The sequence below is a fragment of the Primulina eburnea genome, chromosome 4, assembly GCF_022965805.1.
Source record: "Primulina eburnea isolate SZY01 chromosome 4, ASM2296580v1, whole genome shotgun sequence".
Lineage (NCBI taxonomy): Eukaryota > Viridiplantae > Streptophyta > Magnoliopsida > Lamiales > Gesneriaceae > Primulina > Primulina eburnea.
The window spans coordinates 22220737-22241524 of record NC_133104.1 but is presented as its reverse complement, the minus strand read 5'-3'; the positions used below and the strand labels follow the sequence as shown (position 1 = coordinate 22241524).

Sequence of the window (20788 nt, the reverse complement as noted above, 5' to 3'; positions counted from 1 at the left end):
ACTTGGCAAAAAAATTTTTTTTTTTTAAAGTGGGGCGTTCGGGCAGCCCCTCGGGCTGCCCTTGCTGCCCAAAACGGGCAGCCCGAGCTGCCCGACACGGGCAGCAACATGCTGCCTGAAATACCCCTTGACATGCCTTGATTTTTCTTGCAAATTTCATTCTCATGCGGTTAGAAATCAATCTCAATATAATATCTTGCAAATACTACACAAAATCGTAACCATAGCTCGGATACCACTTGAAAGGGGATCGGTTACGGTGAACGGAAGTGCAACGGAAGTTTAAAAATCCAATTTTTACAAGAAATTTCGGCCACCATGATTTAATGTATAGCAAATACAATAAAACACAAAAATGACATTCATAGTGTGCTTAGAATTTTACCTATCACTCACAATGATTGATTTATGGCTCCAACTAAGGTGTAAACACCTTAGCTCTTCAATGGTAGAAACTATCTTCAAGCTTCCTTTGAGCACTCCTTGCTCAACTATTAAGCCCACCACCAACTAGGTAGATCCCCTTTTATTTTGCACTAGAAAAATAAAAGGATTTTTCAAAGAAAAGAATTTTTCTTTCCTCAACACTTGAAGAAGAAAATGAGAGAAAAACTTGATAGAAAGATGATGGAGAATTCGGCCATTGCATCTCAAAAATTGGGAGAGGAAGACTTGTCTTGGTCTTGCAAAAAGCAAAAGGCAAAAGTAGCATGCCAAGCCTTGATATTTGAAAAAGTTGTCTCCAACTCTTCACCTCCCATGCATGCAATATTATATGGTGTTTTTAACAATTAAAAACCATGGACTAAATTTAATTATCTCAAACATTTTGAGACTAATTAAACATTACTTGAATTTAGTCAAGTCCACGAGTTAAATAATTTATTTAAATTGAGCTCTACAAGACTCAATATAATTTAATTAATTCAACACTTGAATTAATTTAATTATTTGGACTCTACTAAGTCCACTAGTGTTTAATTAATTCAACACTTGAATTAATTTAATTTAGTCCATAATAATATTTATGAAAATCACTATTTTCAAATACATTATTCACTTGGTCAACTTTTAATTTAGGAACACATTCATAAATTAAAATTTACATTTCTCTCATAGAAGTCATACTTCTTTTTTTTTTTCTTTACTCTTATAAACTCATTTATAAGCCGTTCAGCACATTCAACTATTTTTTCCTTTATAGAAGTCATACTTCTAATTTTATCTACGCTTATAAACTCCTTTATAAGCCGTTCAACACATTGAACTATTTTTCTTCTCAACGGGATCTAGAAAGCTAGTACTTGTATGGCCCTCAATGGTTCATTGATACAACTAGCCGTGGGTTCACATCTCTAGGTGATTCGGACTAAACATGTCCTTATATGAGCATACCCCAATTGCTCCATTCTGACTTATCAACTCCTTGATAACAAGAATGTCAGAACTCAAGTCTGATAATACCCAACCAACCACGTTAAACGCCTAGAAGCATCGCTTACATAATTCCCTAGGTATCAAATGATAGTGCCTGCAAGAACCATTCAATTATGGTTAGCGTACAGTACGGTCCCTTCAACTCATATATCCCGACCGATTCGACAACCATTGATATATCGAGAGTTGTTAATGAATCGATACTATGTGTCATGTCGTAGTTGCATCGATGGTGTAATCTATGAAACCCTTTTCATAATTACCACCGTACTCTGATCAGATATTTCAACCTACATACACATGATAACACATAGGATATCCATACCCGAAGGTAAGCGGTGAATCCCCGACTACAATGCATCGACTCCTATATGTTTCAACAGAACACCCAACCTTGCCACCTGATGACCCCATGAGAGTCGGTAAACAAGTCAAAGTGTAATTCTAGCACATAGAGTCTCAATGTTGTCCCGGGTCAAAAGGACTAATGGTGTACAACCATAAACTAGGACTTTTCCACTCGATAAGTGAGAACCACTTGGAAAGTCCTTTAAGGAGGGTTGTGGGGACCCGGACGCTAATCATCTTCTTAATCATCGTTGGGATTTAGTTATCAGTTCTGATAAACAGAGTCTAAAACTTTTTCTTTTTAAAATAAAGTGCGGAAGGTAATGGCATCTACATGATATACATATCTGTATAAAACTACATTTCAGTATTAAAATACAATAATGTACAACATTCTAGTCTAAGGTTCACTACTAAAGTTCTAGTAGTAGAATCCAATCTACTGTAAGTCCGGAATCACCACGCTAAACTCGTCTTCTCTCGTCATCTTCTCGACCCTGATCCAGCCCCACCTGTTGTCATGCACACGTACAAAACACGACAACAGCCGGATAACTCCGGTGAGAATAAATCCCAGTATAAAACATGGTAAGCATGTATATACACAAACTAATTCATAAAACATGCGATCATGTATAAACACAATATATTTCATAATCTATGAAATTAAGCATGCAGCTCAATCAGATAAACATGCATATAAACAATCTAAATCATAAAACATGCTAGCACAACTGAAAGCAATAACGATGGGTCCCATGATCTAGGAGCCACATCCATATAAGCATGAAGTCCTAATCAAATCATGTCTAGACTTGACTCGATCTATAACTCTAGGGATCCCGGGGTGAATAAGACGATCTATCACCTACTCTCCAATCGGGGTGACGGTACGTCTTATTCCTAGACTTCGGCCTGATCTGTATCCGCATCTACAATAGGGGCGGTGATCTTCCCCTAAGCTGTGATATCGCCGAACGTCTAGAAGTCTGGATGATCTCGCAGACTTTCCTATCTTAATGCATGAGTACACAATCTGTAAACAAGCATAATCATCTTAATGCGATGTAACATGATCTGTAAACAAAGCATAATCATCTTAACATAATTTGCATACAAGATCTATGAACAAATCTAATCATGTCAAGATATATCATAATCATCTCAAAATAAAACAATGAACAAGTATGTGATTTTATTGGGCAACTCAAATGTGATCTCAATTGAGTTGTTTCTTCCCGAATATCACATGAATTATACCTTTGTCGTCCCCGTCTGAGGAAGACGAAGTCTCGAAGTTCAGTCTGTCCATATCCGATCTGACATGACAATATAAATACACTGTATCAATGTGTAACTCATAACACAATCTGTTCTGATCAATACTCAACTCAGTACAAAATCTGATCAATATCTGAACAAAATACAATCTGATTCATATCAACAATATCACGATATAATCGAAATCATTTCTGAATCTAATAAATCTGAATCAGCTGATGTTTCAACGGTACTATAAGACAATCTTGTAATCCTGTCAATCTCAACATCACAGATATCATATCTAAAGGCATAATCAATACCCTATCATCCTTCTTCTAATTCTAGTATGTCAATATCTATTGAATTCAACTCAGGATCTGTTGAAATTCATAATACAAACATACTGTATAATTTCTTCGATCTAACTTTATAAACATACTGAATAATCTACCAGAACACATAAGCATGATCATCTCTCTATTCTTGAATCAAGAATAATACAATTCCAGTGCTTAATCTCAGATAATATCTTCTGAAATTCATCACATTTGTATAAACAGTCTGATCTTAAATCTGACTTTAATTCTACATTGTCTACGGTAGTAGAAACACCATATCTTAATCCCATGCAATTCTAGCAACATCATATTTTCAAAACACTGCAAAACGTAATAAAACTTACGTCCTTGTGTAGCTCTAGTCGAGAGGAACACGCTGCTGCGTTCAGCTTCGAATTCTAATACACGGATTTCTCACAAAAGGCGTAAGGATGTTTCTCTCCAAAGCCTCGCCCCTTTTTCTGAATTTTCTGAGGTAAACAACGCGTCCTTCGTCTATATATACTGCATGCAAAAGCTGGGAAACGTGGCTTATTTCTTCATGCAACACGCATGACCGCGGGTGCGGTGAGAGTAGCAGCGCGGGTGCGCTCAAGCGGTGATCTATATCCAAAATGTTCGAAGCAAAGACCGCGGTTGCGCTGCCTACAAGACCGCGGGTGCGGTGTATCAGCGCGGGTGCGCTCCATCTAATACCGCAGGTGCGGTGTGGCTACGGCTTTGCACTACATTTTCTGCACACGCACCGTGGGGGCGGTCGTGCTAGCACCGCGGGTGCGGTTGTGCAAACTTCTAAATTCTAGTTTTCTGATCATGCCACACCTGGTTTCTCAAGTCTTTCCTTCCCTCATTGCATGTCATGCATCCTCATATCTTCCGAGTCTCCCGTTAATGAAGATTAATAATCTTAGTTTAACAATTCTATAATTCTCGGGCATTACAAGGGTTGTTCAGTGCACTCTACAAGGAGCACCTATCTGCATGCTCGGACATCACAATGTCCCCTACCAATGAAACATAGTACACACATCGCAGATACTAGTCTCGAACTCGAGCGGCCTATATCTTTCTTAGTGGCGGCTGAATCGACTAGGAACCGTTTAGAATATACAGTATTACAAATATGAGTTTCATGATACTCATCATATGATCATCTCATATTCTTTCTACTATTTGTATATTCAAGGGCTTTATCTATGCAACTAGCATGGGTATACAGATAAAGAAGTGCCAAAACAATAAATTCAAATATTATTAAAATAAATATTTCTTATACATAGAGTTTCATTGTGAACACTCGGCCAACACTTGGCTCGACGGGCACCTACTATAACATCTTCAACCCAAAAGAACCTTGTTCTCACTTCAATAATCTAACAATAAGCTTGAATCAAAGGATCAAAGATGGAAAAGTAGGAACCCTAGTCTCCCTTGTTGAAGAAATCGAGAAGTAGAGGAGAGAAATGAGAGAAAACCTTGTATTTAATCACTTAAAACCGAAAACACGACTTTACTGTTCATCGACCGCGGGTGCGCTAGCTTCTTCACCGCGGGTGCGCTGCGTGTACTGGACAACATCCAAAAATCTGAAAACGACGACCGCGGGTGCGCTCTGGTCTCTGCCCAAACACCGCTGGTGCGGTCTCTTTCCTGGCGCGGGTGCACTGTCCTCTATAGCCAACAATATGCTCTTTGCAACTAAAATCGAATCGCAACGTCGTTTCTCCTCATAATTTGACAACACCCTCAACAAGAAAGTTTCACCTCTAAGTCTAATCTAACCACTCCAATTGGCCTCATACCAATTGGCACAACATACAAATTACCATGAATTAAACCACAACGATGCTACAATAAAACCTCATAACAAGTATAACCAACAATACTATAAACCATAAATCACAACTCTTAACATCAAAACTATACTTAAACATAACCAAATAGTCAATAAACAAAAGAAATATTAAACCGTACCAATCACCAGGCTTGATTTTACAATATCCCCACCTTAAAGGAATTTCGTCCTCGAAATTGATGTCACTGCGCAAACAACTCATTAAACTTTCTCTCATCTCATCCTCTGGTTCCCACGTGGCTTCTTCAATCAATTGATTCCTCCAAAGGACTTTAACAATGCCGATCTCTTTGTTTCTCAATACTTTAACTTTGCGATCCAGAATCTGGACTGGAATCTCTTGGTACGTTAAATTCAGCGTCAAATCCAATGGTTCGTGGTGAAGAACATGGGAAGGATTCGCAATATACTTCCTGAGCATGGAAACATGAAAAACATTATGAACTCTGTCAAGATCTGGAGGTAGGGCTAACCTGTAAGCTCGATCACTGACTCTGTCCAAAATCTCAAATTGGCCAATAAATCTCAGACTCAACTTTCCCTTTTTGCCAAACCGCATCACACCTTTAAGAGGTGCAATCTTCAAGAACAAATGATCGCCAACTTCAAACTGCAACGGCCTTCGCCTGACATCAGCATAACTCTTCTGTCTCGACTGAGCTGTCTTCATCCTCTCTTGAATAACAACAACAACATCAGCTGTCTGTTTGACCAACTCTGGACCCAACATCTTCCTCTCACCAATCTCATCCCAATACAAGGGAGATCTACATTTCCTGCCATAAAGTGCTTCATACAATTCCATGCCAATCATCGCTTGGTAACTGTTATTGCACGTGAACTTAACAAGAGGCAATTTGGAATCCCAGCTACCAGGATAATCAATAGTACAAGCTCTGAGCATATCCTCTAATATCTGAATAACTCTCTCTAATTGACCATCGCTCTGGGATGATATGTTGTACAGAATGCTAGCCGTGTACCCAAGGCTTTGTGTAAACTCTTCCAAAACTCTGAGGAAAATCTAGGGTCACGATCAGACACAATCGACACAGGAACATCATGAAGTCTAACAATCTCTGCTATGTACTCTTTGTTAGAGTAGGTGCACGTCGAGCCAAGTGTTGGTCGAGTGTTCACAATGAAACTCTATGTAAAAACAGTCTTTATTTTAATAATATTTGAAATTATTATTTTGGCACATCTTTATCTGTACCCATGCTAGTTGCATAGATAAAGCCCTTGAATATACAAATAGTAGAAAGATGAATATGATATGCTCATATGATGAGTATCATGAAACTCATATTTGGAATATTGTATATTCTAAACAGTTCCTAGTCGATTCAGTCGCCGCTAAGAAGGATATAGGCCGCTAGAGTTTGAGACTAGTATCTGCGATGTGAGTACCATGTTTCATTGGTAGGGGACATTGTGATGACCGAACATGCAGATATGTGCTGCTTGTAGAGTGCACTGAACAACCCTCCATAAAGGACTTTCCAATTGGTTCTCCTTATCGAGTGGAAAAGTCCTAGTTTATGGTTGTACACCATTAGTCTTTATGACCCGGGACAACATTGAGACTCTATGTGCTAGAATTACACTTTGACTTGTTTACCGACTCTCATGGGGTCATCAGGTGACAAGGTTGGGTGTTCTGTCGAAACATACAGGAGTCGATGCATTGTTGTCGGGGATTCACCACTTACCTTCGGGTATGGATATCCTATGTGTTCTCATGTGTATGTAGGTTGAAATCTCTGATCAGAGTATGATGGTAATTATGAAAGGGGTTTCATAGATTACACCATCGATGCAACTACGACATGACACATAATATCGATTAATTGACAACTCTCGATAAACCAATGGTTGTCGAATCGGTCGGGATATATGAGTTGAAAGGACCGTACTGTACGCTAACCATAATTGAATGGTTCTTGCAGGCACTATCATTTGATACCTAGGGAATCATGTAAGCGATGCTGCTAGGCGTTTAACATGATTGGTTGGGTAATATCAGACTTGAGTTCTGACGTTCTTGTTATCAAGGAGTTAATAAGTAAGAATGGAGCAATTGGGGTATGCTCGTATAAGGACATGTTTAGTCCGAATCACATAGAGATGTGAACCCACGGCTAGTTGTATCAATGAACCATTGAGAGCCACACAAGTGCTAGCTTTCTAGATCCCGTTGAGAAGTTAAAGTAGTTTAATGTGATGATTGGCTTATAAAGGAGTTTATAAGCGTAAGGAAAAATAGAAGTATGACTTCTATGAGAGAAATGTAATTTTTAATTTATGATTGTGTTCCTAAATTAAAAGTTGGTCAAATAAATAATGTATTTGAAAATTGTGATTTTCATAAACATTATTATGGACTAAATTAAATTAATTCAAGTGTTGAACTAATTAAACAATAGTGGACCTATTAGAGTCCAAATAATTAAATTAATTCAAGTGTTGAATTAATTAAATCATATTGGGTCTTGTAAAGCCCAATAGTAAAATAATTATTCAACTAGTGACTTGAGTAAATTCAAGTAATGTTTAATTAGTCTCAAATTTGTTTGAGATAATTAAATTAAGTCCATGGATTTTTAATTGTTAAAAATCAAATAAAAAAATGCATGCATGGGAGATGAAGAGTTGGGAGAACACTTTTTGTACAACCAAAGCATGGCATGCACATGCTTAACTCAACTTTTTCAAGGACCAAGAAAAGTATTCCACTCTCACTTCACTCCACACTATGGCCGAAACTTGAAAAAAAATTTCTCCAAAAATTTCTCTCATTGTTCTTCTTCAATTGTGAGGAAAGAAATCACTTCTCTTTGAAAAATCTTCTTATTTTTCTAGTGCAAAGTAAGAAGGGTTCTAGTTAGCAAGTGGTGGGCTTAATTTTGAAGGAAGGACAAAGAGAGCTTGTAGATTTATCTTGCCTTGAAGAGACAATTTGTTTACAACTTGGTGGAGCCATTACTTCAATCTTTGAGATTGATAAGTAATTTTCTTAACACCCTATGTATGATATGGTTGTGTTTTTCTATATGCTACAACACTAGTACATGGTGTTCGAATTTTTCAAGTTTTTCTTCAAATATTTTTCGGTTTTATGCCCTAGAAAAGATTTTGAACTTCCGTTGCGCATTTGAACACCATAAAATCGATCCCTTTCACTCTTCGGCAAAATGGTTCATGGAATACGTCGTCTTGACTGGGAGAAAATGCGCTGACTTGGTCAACCGATCAACGATAACACAAATAGAGTTATAACCTTTCTGCGTTCTGGGAAGACCAACCACGAAATCCATTGTAATGTGCTCCCATTTCCATTGAGGAATTGGCAATGACTGCAATGTCGCAGCAGGTCTCTGGTGTTCGATTTTCACCTGCTGACAAGTTAGACAGAGAAATAAACATGGCAATATCCTTCTTCATACCTGGCCACCAGTAAAGTCTACGAAGATCCTGATACATCTTTGTACTACCTGGATGTATCGAGTATGGCGCGGTATGAGCCTCTGTCAAGACTTCTTGCCGAATATCATCACCAGTAAGAACGCAAATACGGCCTCTGAAAGTCATCAAACCATATCTATTCATCCCAAACTCCTAATTCCCTCTCTCTTCTGCTCTAGCTCTCATCTCTGTCAACTGTGCATCATTAACCTGCTCTCTACGGATCTTGTCCGTCAATGTAGCCCGAATGATCAACGCTGAAAAACGAGCAATGGTTCCCGGTACAATCAAAGCTATCTCTTCTCGTTGCAAATCTAACAACAATGGCTTCTAGATCATAGAACTCAAAGAAGAACTTGACTTACGGCTCAATGCATCCGCTACAACATTCGCCTTCCCTAGGAGGTAACTAATCGTCACATCATAATCTTTGACAAGCTCTAACCACCTTCTCTGTCGCATATTGAATTTTTTCTGAGAAAACAAATACTTTAAACTCTTGTGGTCCGTGAAAATTTCACACTTTTTGCCATATAAATAGTGTCTCCAGATTTTCTAGGCGAAAACCATAGCTGCCAGCTCCAGATCATGCGTAGGATAATTTTTCTCGTAGTCCTTCAACTGACAAGAAGCATAGGCTATAACCTTTCCACGTTGCATCAGCACTGGACCGAGGTCCTTCTTCGACGCAACTGTATAAACAACAAAGTCCTCTGAACCACTGGGTAATGCAAGTACCAGAGCTGTCGTCAACTTATCTTCAACTCCTGGAATCCACTCTGGCACCCAATGGACCACTCAAAATTCAAATTCTTCCTCGTCAGATTGGTTAACGGCAGGGCAATCTTAAAAAAATCGGAAATAAAACAATGATAATAACCCGCCAAACCAAGAAAACTGCGTACCTCTGATACGGTGGTAGGGATAGGCCACTTATGTATCGCCTCTATTTTCGCTAGATCAACAGCTAAATCATCTTTCGAAACAACATGGCCAAGAAAGAAATCTGCTCCAACCAGAACTCACATTTATTCAACTTAGCATACAACCTCTTCTCTCTCAACAACTGAAGAACAACTCTGAGGTGCTCTGCATGAAGCTCTCTGGTCTTGGAATAAATCAATATGTCATCGATGAAAACGATGACAAAGCTATCCAAATACGGCTTGAACACTCGGTTCATAAGATCCGTGAAGATTGAAGGAGCATTAGTCAGATCGAATGACATCACAAAAAATTCATAATGACCGTACCCGATCCGAAACGCCGTCTTAGGGATATCAGACTCCCTAACTTTCAACTGATAATAGCCAGATCACAGATCAATCTTCGAAAACACTGTAGCCCCCTGCAGTTGATCAGAAAGGTCGTCTATCCGTGGCAACAGATATTTATTCTTGATAGCCCCTTTGTTGATTTCTCTGTAATCAATGCAAAGCCGCAAAGACCCATCTTTCTTCTTGACAAAAAGAACCGGAGCTCCCCAAGGCGAAGAACTCGGCCGAATGAAACCTTTATCCAATAGATCCTGCAATTGCCTCTTCAATTCTTTCTTTTCTATAGGGGCCATTCTGTACGGAGCCTTGGAAATAGAAACCGTCCCGGGGACTAGATCAATCACAAACTCTACATCTCTGTCCGACAGTAAACCCAGAACATCATCCTCAAATACATCAGGGAACTCTCTCTCCACATCAATATCATCAATATTCAATTTCACAATTCTATCCATATCAACAATTAAGGCCAAAAACCCATCACAACCTCTAAACAACAATTTCTTAGCCTCACGACAAGAAATAAAAGGTAGGACCAGTGAAGTACCTGCACTAGCGAGCACACCTTCCTTATTTCCATCATCTGCGAATTTCACCGTCTTAGCAACGCAATCAATAACTGCACGATAAGTTGATAGCCAATCCATGCCAAGCATGATATCAAACGCAACCATCGGAATAATAATCAAATCGGCATAAACCACTCATTCATTAATTTGAAAAGAACACGCATACACAATAGACGTCGGGCACAACACATCTCCCGAAGGCAATACAACATTAAACTGGAGGGGACGAATAGAAGGAACTAGACCCAAAAAGATCTGAAAAATAGTCCAGCCATAAAAGAATGAGTAGCACATGTATCAATCAATGTCGTAGCTACTCTGCTGAAATTAAAATAGTGCTAGAGATCACAGAAGAATCATGGTTTATACATTCCTTCGTCATGGTGAAGATGCAACCCTACACCTTCTCTTTACTCGATCCTCTCGAACAGTCCTTGGCAATATGGCCTGTAGTACCACATCGGTAGCAAGTGTGAGTACCAAATCTGCACTCTCCCCTATGATGCCTACTGCACTTGGGACACAACGGCTTCTCTGGATCAGATGGAACTGTCGGTGCTTCAGGACTCGGCTCTAACTTGCCTTTCCTATTGAAACCGCCTTTCCCTCTTTGGCTTGAACCTTGACCTCTTTGAGCAATAGCCTGCTGCCTCGCCTGTCTCTCTCTAGCAATATCTTTTTCATCTTGCTCGGCTAACAGTGTTTTAGCCACAATCTATTTAAATGTCACCGCCTTAGACATATTGATGTCCATTCTGATCTCTGCTCGAAGGCCTCTAATGAAGTGAGCACCCTTGTCCTTATCATTTGAGGCAATATACGGGGCAAAGAGACAGCCCTCCTCGAACTTCAAAATGTACTCGTCAACATTCATACATCCTTGACGAAGCTCTAAAAACTCAGTCAACTTCCGAGCTCGAAGTGCATCTGAGAAGTACTTGTCGTAGAAAAGATCAGTGAAATCTTGCCACTTCAATGCCGAAACATCAACACCTACCTTAGTGGCATTCCACCAAATACGTACAGCTTTGACTAACATGAATACTGCACAACCAACTCTGTCTTTGTCTTCATAATTGAGATGATCAAACATCGCCTCAAGTGCTTTCATCCACAACACGTCCACAAATGAATCAGTGCTTCCTTCAAATTCAGGCGGATCAATCCTCTTAAAAGCAGTACATATCCCATCAGTCCCAACTGCCGGAGCCACTTGGCCTCTCCCTTGGCCTCTACCTTGACCTTGCAAACAGAGCAACTGTTGAATCTGCTCACTGTGGACCTTGGCTTTCTCTTTCAATAACTTGCCGAACTCGTCGAAAACTCTCGATGAGGAGCTATCCTCACCGTCTGAAGCCTTTCTCTTAGGAGGCATTAAATCCTACAATGTGCTCATATAATATATATCAAATTATAACAATAAAAAGATGTAGAGGAAGACATACCCGTACTGTTGAAAGTAGACGAAGTCATATGCATTGGTCCGAAGAATGTTGCTCTGATACCACTAAATGTAACGCCCTTGCCCGATTTTATAAAATAACACAGCGAGAGGGAAGAAGGATTAAAAATTTTGTTGACAAAAACACATTTAAAATCAAAAGTATATACATGATCAATAAAATGTGGCATCAAAATACAAAACATCATTTTTGATCATGTCAAAAGCTAACAAAATATCTTTCCTCCTTCCATCTTCTATGCATATGACCTCGGCTCCAATCAACGTCCTAGCCCGTCACTCTTATCTGCATCACATGAAATAACTAAAATGAGTATAAAACCCAGCAAGTGGAACTCTTACATAACAATCTGTACATATCATACTCTGTAAAACATAGCTTTGAAATCATTAAATACCATCTAACTCTTGAAACATGATCAACATAGTATAACATAACAATAACGATGGTTTTTCTCTTTTCTCTATTGGATTGATATCTAAATAGTATCTCTGTCCCTGTACCTCTATCCCATCGGTATAAATCGATGCTCTGTTGGGATATAAGCCTATGGTCGTTGATCAACTAATTGCATGCAATCTCTGACTATGTATCTATCAATCCAATAAATCATTCGAACTCTCTCTTTGGCATTAAATCAAACACTTTGAAGACTCTTTTCTCTTTCATTCCTTTGTAAATAATTGAGACATAAAAATGCCTCTAATATACAACAAAGTGTATTTATACATAATATGAATCAAATGGAAGTGAATAGCATGTTAAAACCATTGAAACACCATACATATATTATCATGTGAGCACAATAAAATGGATTCCACTTACTACACTTGGAGCACTTGATTCTAATCTCTTGGTACAAATCCTACAACAATAAACCATGTATTGAACCATCAATAACTTAATAATCCAACAACCATACCATAAAACCCATAAAACCAACACAATCACAAACCCAAGATTTTTCCCCAACTTCAAAATCCAAAGAAAAACCAAACCTACAATCTTACCTTAGTTTCTTCAACCCAAAAGAACCTTGTTCTCACTTCAATAATCCAACAATAAGCTTGAATCAAAGGATCAAAGATGGAAAAGTAGAAACCCTAGTCTCCCTTGCTGAAGAAATCAAGAAGTAGAGGAGAGAAATGAGAGAAATGAGAGAAAACCTTGTATTTAATCACTTAAAACCGAAAACACGACTTTACTGTTCATCGACCATGGGTGCGCTAGCTTCTTCACCGCTGGTGCACTGCGTGTCCTGGACAACATCCAAAAATCTGAAAACGACGACCGCAGGTGCGCTGAGTTCTTACAGCGGGTGCATTCTGGTATCTGCCCAAACACCGCGGGTGTGGTCTCTTTCCTGGCGCGGGTACACTCTCCTCTATAGCCAACAATATACTCTTTGCAACTAAAATCGAATCGCAACGTCGCTTCTCCTCATAATTTGACAACACCCTCAACAAGAAAGTTGCGCCTCTAAGTCTAATCTAACCACTCCGATTGGCCTCATACCAATTGGCACAACATACAAATTACCATGAATTAAACCACAACGACACTACAATAAAACCACATAACAAGTATAACCAACAATACTATAAACCATAAATAAAAACTCTTAGCATCAAAACTATACTTCAACTTAACCAAATAGTCCATAAACACAAGAAATCTTAAACTGTACCGTTCACGAAGCTTGGATATTACAAATCTGCCAATGACAATATCGAATATACTGTGTCAATGTACACTCAATTCAAGACCTGTTCTGATCAATAATCAAATCTAGACATAATCTGATCAACGTCAATTATACAACGATACAATCTCAATCAATAGCGAATCTGATTAATATCAATATACTGATGTTTCGACGGCATAAAAATACAATCTCAATAACCTCGTCAATCTCAACATCACAGATATAATAACACGACTCATAATCAATATCAGTACAACTCATAATCTCAACAATAACAGATCATAATCTCAAATCTGTACAATCTCGATCATATCAGTTCTGAAAATCATAACAATTACATAAATAGTTTGTTCTGAAAATCATAACAATTACATAATCAGTTCTACGATCAATGAATTAGAAATTCTTCCAAATCTTCCCCTCAATTTTTCCTTATGCATGCCTCGCGCTCGCGCATATGTGCGCCCTAGCCTCGCGCATATGTGCGAGACCTACTGTCTCGGCATGTATCATTCTCGGCAGCTCGCACATATGCGCGCCCCATTGCTGCACATATGCGCGAGGTTCTCTGGACATCACATTTAGCTTCTGCACAGCTCGCGCATATGCGCGCACACGTCTCGTGCATATGCGTGAGGTGTTCTGCCACTGTCTCGCATATGCGCGGCTCCTTGTCGTGCGTATGCGCGAGGTGTTCTGTCCTCGCACATATTTCGCATTTTCTTTCGTCTTTTCCGGTCTAATTCTTTCCGTCTATAATCACATTAATTATCACCAAATCATTTCAGATTAACAGGATAAAATCTCGGGCCTTACATTTCTCCTTCCCTAAGATATGATTTCGTCCCCGAAATCACATGCAATTCAATCAGATATCAAATCAAATATCCACCAGATACCATAAAGAATGGAGAATAAAAGCGAAATAAGAATACTCACATCTATAAAGTAATTCTAGGAATCTCTGTCTCATGTCTGACTCAGTCTCCCTGATAAATTCTTCGATGCTATAATGACTCCCTTGAATTTTCACAAGCGGAATAGTCTTCATTATGAATTGCTTTTCTTTACGAACGAGAATTTAAATGAGCTTCTCGAAGTAACTCAGTGTCTCATCTAGTTCCGCCTCGTCTGGTTGAATAACATGTGAAGCATTAGACTGACATCTCTTTAATAACAATACATGAAAAAATCAGGTATTTCTGATAAAAAGGCGGTAATACGAGTCGATAGATACGATCTCCTATCTTCTCGAGATTCTCGTACAGCCCAATATAATGTGGAGACAACTTCCCCTTCTTGCCAAATTTTACAATTCCTCCGAATGGTGAAATCTTCAAACACACTCGGTCTCCTATCTCAAATACCAATGGTCTACGTCGAACCTTGGCATACGTGGCCTATCTCTCTTGAGTTGCTTTCATTTTCTTCTGAATCAGCTTCACTTTTTCTGTAATATCTCTGATCATATAAGATCCAATCTCAGGAACCTCAGAGATATCATCCCGAGAAAGAGGGAATCTATACTTCTTACCGTACAACGTTTCGAACGGTGCTATCTCAATACTCGTCTGATAGCTGTTGTTGTACGAAAACTCACGACATGACATTAAATCCTGCCAACTAGTGCTAAAATCAAGCACTACAACTCTAAGAATATTCTCCAAAATCTGGATAATCCACTCTGACTGTCCGTCAGTTGGTTAATGATATGCAGTACTCAGATATAATCTAGTATTTAGAGTTTGCTGTAAACTCTGTCAAAAGTGCGAAGTAACCGAAAATCACGGCCTGAAACAATCGACTTCGGCACTTCATGTAGTCTGACCACTTCTTGGACATAGATCTCTGCCATCTGGTCATATTTGTACGTCATCTTGTACGAAATAAGACATGCGGATTTGGTCAATTTGTCAATCACGACCCAAATTGCATCACAACTTCGAGAGGATCTCGGTAACTTCGTTACAAAATCCATGGAAATGTGATCCCATTTCCATTCAGATATAGACAAACTCTGTTTAATCCCCCTGGTTTCTGTCTTTTTGTCTTTACCTGTTGGCAATTCAGACATTTCGATACGAACTCTGTAATATCTGATTTCATCTGTTTTTCTCAAAAACTGTCTTTTCAAATCATTGTACATTTTAGGCCATCTGGATGAACGCTGAATCAACTACTATGTGCTTTTGACAACATCTGTCGTTTCAAATCTGAAATATTCGGCACACAAAACGATTATTAACATATAACACACTGTCACAAACCTCTTATTCTGATCGATGCGTTGTTCTGACTGTCGATATCGAGTTCTGAATATTCTGATCAACTTGCTGAACTGATTTAATTCTCAAAATCAGATCTGGTTCGAACTGCACAGTATACATTCTTCACTGTCTACTATCTGTTTTAAGCACGAATTCAGAACAATAGCAATATTCAATCAGATTCGAAACATCAATCATTGATATTGGTCTGCTAAACTCATAAAACTACGAATTTCTAACATTAGTGTCGATCTTGTCTAACTACTCACGGTTTCAACGTTGTTCAGATCCACTACTACACCATTTCGGATATACTGTGCCCCAAACATACAATCTGTCTCAGTCAAAACTCACATTTTTCATGCAATCTCTCTGTTCTCGGAGTACTCAACATAGTATCAAATGTTTGGTATAATCAGTCATATTCTTTGAATATATCAGAATATCATTGATGAATATAATCACAAAACATCAAAATACTTCTGAATACAAGATTCATTAACTCTACCATACTGGAATATCACAAGAAAAACATTTGATCTCATGTAACCCTTGGCCAGTAAATATTCAAACTGCTCGTTCAGCTTTTTCAATCCAATCAGTACCATCTGTCCAGTATTTAAAGATAGAAACTGTACCTGGTACGCATTCAATGCTGAAATCTATCTTTCTGACTGGAAGCAAATCTAAAATCCCATCTGAGAAAACATCAGCAATTTCATATACCACTGGCAAATCAGCCAATGATAGGCTCGAGTTCAGTAAATCAACTGAAAACATAAGGATCCCTCTGTTCCTTTCCGTAATAATCGAGTCCTCGACATCGTTCATATCCAAGGAATTCTAAATCTAGAATCCTTACCGTAATTTCCGTTCATCAATCATATCTATCTGAATCTTTCAATCTTCTGGAAAACTCTACGGTATCTTTGTACTTGGTCAACATATCAGTACCGATAATAAAATCGAAATCGGACAACCCATGTACAATATAATCTAACTCAATCTCATAGCTGTCGTACTGTAGCATACAAGGTCTAACAGATATCACTGATACAAAACCTCTCCCCAACAGAAAAGAGATCAATACTACAGCATATAATAACTCAATAAACAAAGTATATATCGATGCAATTCACTCAAAAATAATTGTATGGAATGCATTAGAATCTATCAATACATATGCAAAATAACCATACAGGAAACAATTACCTGCCACTACCTCGTCAGGTGTGTCCTGGCCTTGGTTGTGATTGAGGAGTCGTCGGTGGATGCAAAGAGTGAACCGCCGGTGATTGTCTATCAGGCGGTGCCATTGATCCAGATGGTTCTGCTCCCTGAGATCTTCGGGAACCTCTCTGTGGGCAAACTTTTCCAAAATGTCCTGGCTGTCGAAAAACGTGGCAACTACCCAACACACCTCAACATTGCTCTGTGGAATGTCTTCCTCCACAACTGCTACAATAAACTCCCGTATAACTTGGGCTAGAACTACTGGAGCTAGATGAACCACTCCCTAGCTTCTTAAACTATTTCTTTCGAGCTTTCATAAGATCCTTCTTTTCCCCACTACTACTGCCACTATCAAATCTAGACGGTGATTGCAAGAATTGAGCTGTAAGTTGTTGTTTCTGGGGGTGAGCAACATACGACATTCCTCGTTGTTGTATCAAACTTGCCTCAGCTCTCTTTGCCCTGTTCAAAACTTCAGCAAAATAATAGGTCGTTCCACATTTACCAATGCAGATATTTCAGGATTCAATCCGCTGATGAACTGATCAACTACAGCTTTATCATTCCCAGCCACTAGAAGGGCAAAACATAGTAAAGTAGAGAATTTCGCCAAATATTCTTCAATATTCAGCTGGCTCTGTTTCAAGTTGGCAAACTCTGTACTCTTATCTTGTCGGTACGATACTGGAAGAAATCTTTTATGAAACTCATCTTTAAAAATTTTCCACGTAATCACGGTACCCTGCTGTACTAATGCTTCTTTGGTTGCGATCCACCAAATCTTTGCGACCTCGTATAATTGGTGCCCAATCAATCTAACTCGGCGTTCATCTAGGTAATCAAGTGAATCAAACAGCACTTCAATATCATTCAACCAACTCTCACAGTCATCAGACGTCTAAGTACCCTTCAAACTCGGCGGTTGAAATGACTGAAACCTCTTCAACATTGTTTCCATCGGAGTTTCTGACACATCCATCTGATAAACCGAAGTACCACCTGATTCTGGAATTCTTCTAGGAGGTATATCTGATTACCAAAATTTATTAGTAACCTGATGTGTGTGATTTTTACGCGTTTTATTGCATTAGTTTGTGTGTGTTTGCATTGTGCATGCATACATTTCGTTTACATTGTGTTCATTTTAGAGTAAACATTTGCATGTGATCGTGTCTCACTTGGATGTGACGAATTTTCAGGAAAAATTGTCGGAAAAACGGAACTCGGGGCCAAGTGCTAAGCCAACAAGATTGTGTACAGAAAGGTTGGCGCCCGAGCGGTAATTTTCTACCGCTCGGGCGCGAGAAGCGAGGTGCTGAAGAGACGGACAGAAGATGTGGCGCTCGGGCGGTGAAATTCTACCGCCCGAGCGCGAGGAATGATCCACAAGGAAGAAATTACAGACAGTGTGGCGCTCGAGTGGTACTTTTCTACCGCCCGAGCGCCAGAAGCCGTATGCTCCAGGTAGTCTACAGAGAGTGTGGCGCTCGAGCGGTAATTCTTTACCGCCCGAGCGCCACCTAATTTTGGCAAGATTTTTTGTCCGATCTTTTACCTTATTTTGGATAAGGGAAGATATGAAAAGGGGGGAGGCACGAATTAGGGAGGATTCAGACTCCATTATTCAGCTACCACAAGCCTTAGAGAGCACTTGGAGCTTGAATTGAAGATTTGAAGATTTCCGGGCATCGTTCTTCGCGTTTTTTGTCAGTTCTAGTATTTCGTATTTAGTTTTTGTCACTTGAACTTAATTTTATTTATTTCAATCATGAATTCTAGTAGCTAAACTTTAATATTTGTTGGGATTTAAGGGGAGCCTACCCCAAACTTTGATTTGAATTAAGTTATGTTTGATTGTTGCGTTATTCTTGATTATACTATTGTTTAATTGTTTTGTTGGAGCGTAGCTAACTTTAACAACGTTTTTTATTGCGAGTGAGTTCGAGAGAATAACTTGTGATAGGAACGAGTAGTATAATCCGTGGATCTACAATTTACATAGATATATGAAATTGGATACGCGCCGATAGTCATAGTCCTTAGGGTCAAAAACTAGGGGATTTCATAGATCGAAATGCGATTCACTCTTGATAAATAATTAAAAATATTTATTACTTCATTGAGTAGAATTATTTTGGCATAGGTCGAGAGAGTGTGTTCAATAGAATAGGAAATCCTGTCGGAAGCATTTGATCACTTTCGAACGAATTAATTAATTAACGAGGGGTAGGTGAACCGAAATTCCCAACAAATTCATTTCTCATTGAATTTTACACAAAATTTTAGATATTAATTCTCATTCATTACTTATTAAATCATTTTATTTGCATCTTTCTGTGAGCATAGTAGTATTATTCACTCAATCAAATTTTCGTTGCTAAAGATCTCATAACTGAAAAGAATAATTGTTAAATACAGTCCTCAGTGGAACGATACTCGTACTCACATACATTATACTATTACTTGACATCGTGCACTTGCGATTAATTTTGAGCATAAAAAATCATATTTTTATTGAGGATTCCCAAGTGCAAGTTTTGCTCGATCAAGTTTTTGGCACCGTCGCCGGGGACTGTTAATCTACAATTTTATTTTTAGTCATTTTCTTTAGCTTTATTTTATTTTTCTTTAGCTAACACTCCATATTTTATTCCAGATATCTTGTCTAGTGCATGCCAAAGTCACTTGACGTGAAGCTTGAGTTTGATCCTGAAATCGAAAGAACTTTCCGCAGGAGAAGACAGCAGCAGAGACTAAAAGAACTGATGGAGAGGCAGTTGAATGATCAAGAGAAGGAACGTCGTGAAGATAGACATGTGGAGATACCGCGCCTCATACCAATGCTGGAGTATGCCCAACCTTCTTTGGAGGGTGCACGCCCTAGCATTGTGAGGCTTATCGTGCGGGAAAATCACTTTGAAATCAAGCCAGCCATAATCCAGATGATTTAGAACACAGTCCAATTTGGAGGAACTGTAGTAGATGACCCAAACACGCATATCGCGGAATTTCTTGAAATTTTCGATACTTTTAAATTCAATGGAGTTTCTGATGATGCTGTTAGGTTGCTTTTATTTCCGTTCGCCTTACGTGATAAAGCTAAATCGTGGTTAAATTGTTTTCCTGTAGGTTTGATCGCTACATGGGAGGACATGGCGAAAGCATTTCTCATCAAATACTTCCCTCCCTCCAAGACCATGAAGCTGCGAGCAGATATTACAACATTTGCTCAATTCGATCAGGAATCTTTATATGAGGCATGGGAACGCTTCAAGGATCTACTACAAAGATGCCCACATCACGAGTTACCACTTGGGTTAGTCGTTCAAACATTTTATTATGGTTTGCTTACTCCTAACTATACTATGATAGATGTTGCTGCTTGTGGAAACCTGTTGAGAAAAACCACGGAGGAAGGATATGAATTGTTAGAGGAGATGGCTGCTAGCAGCTATCACTCTCAATCTGAAAGAAACAAACAGCGAAAGAGTGCAGGAGTTCACCAAGTAACTGATTTTTCTGCTATTACTGCACAACTTGTTGCTTTAAACAGGAAACTAGACATCTT

General features: G+C 38.9%; 1 non-coding gene across 1 annotated transcript; it reads right to left on the bottom strand.

Moving 5' to 3' along the window:
- Positions 1-20421: 20421 nt before the first annotated feature.
- On the bottom strand, positions 20422-20527 carry LOC140831239 (small nucleolar RNA R71). The gene has a single exon (XR_012117816.1). It is a non-coding gene; the product is annotated as a small nucleolar RNA R71 (small nucleolar RNA).
- Positions 20528-20788: the final 261 nt, after the last annotated feature.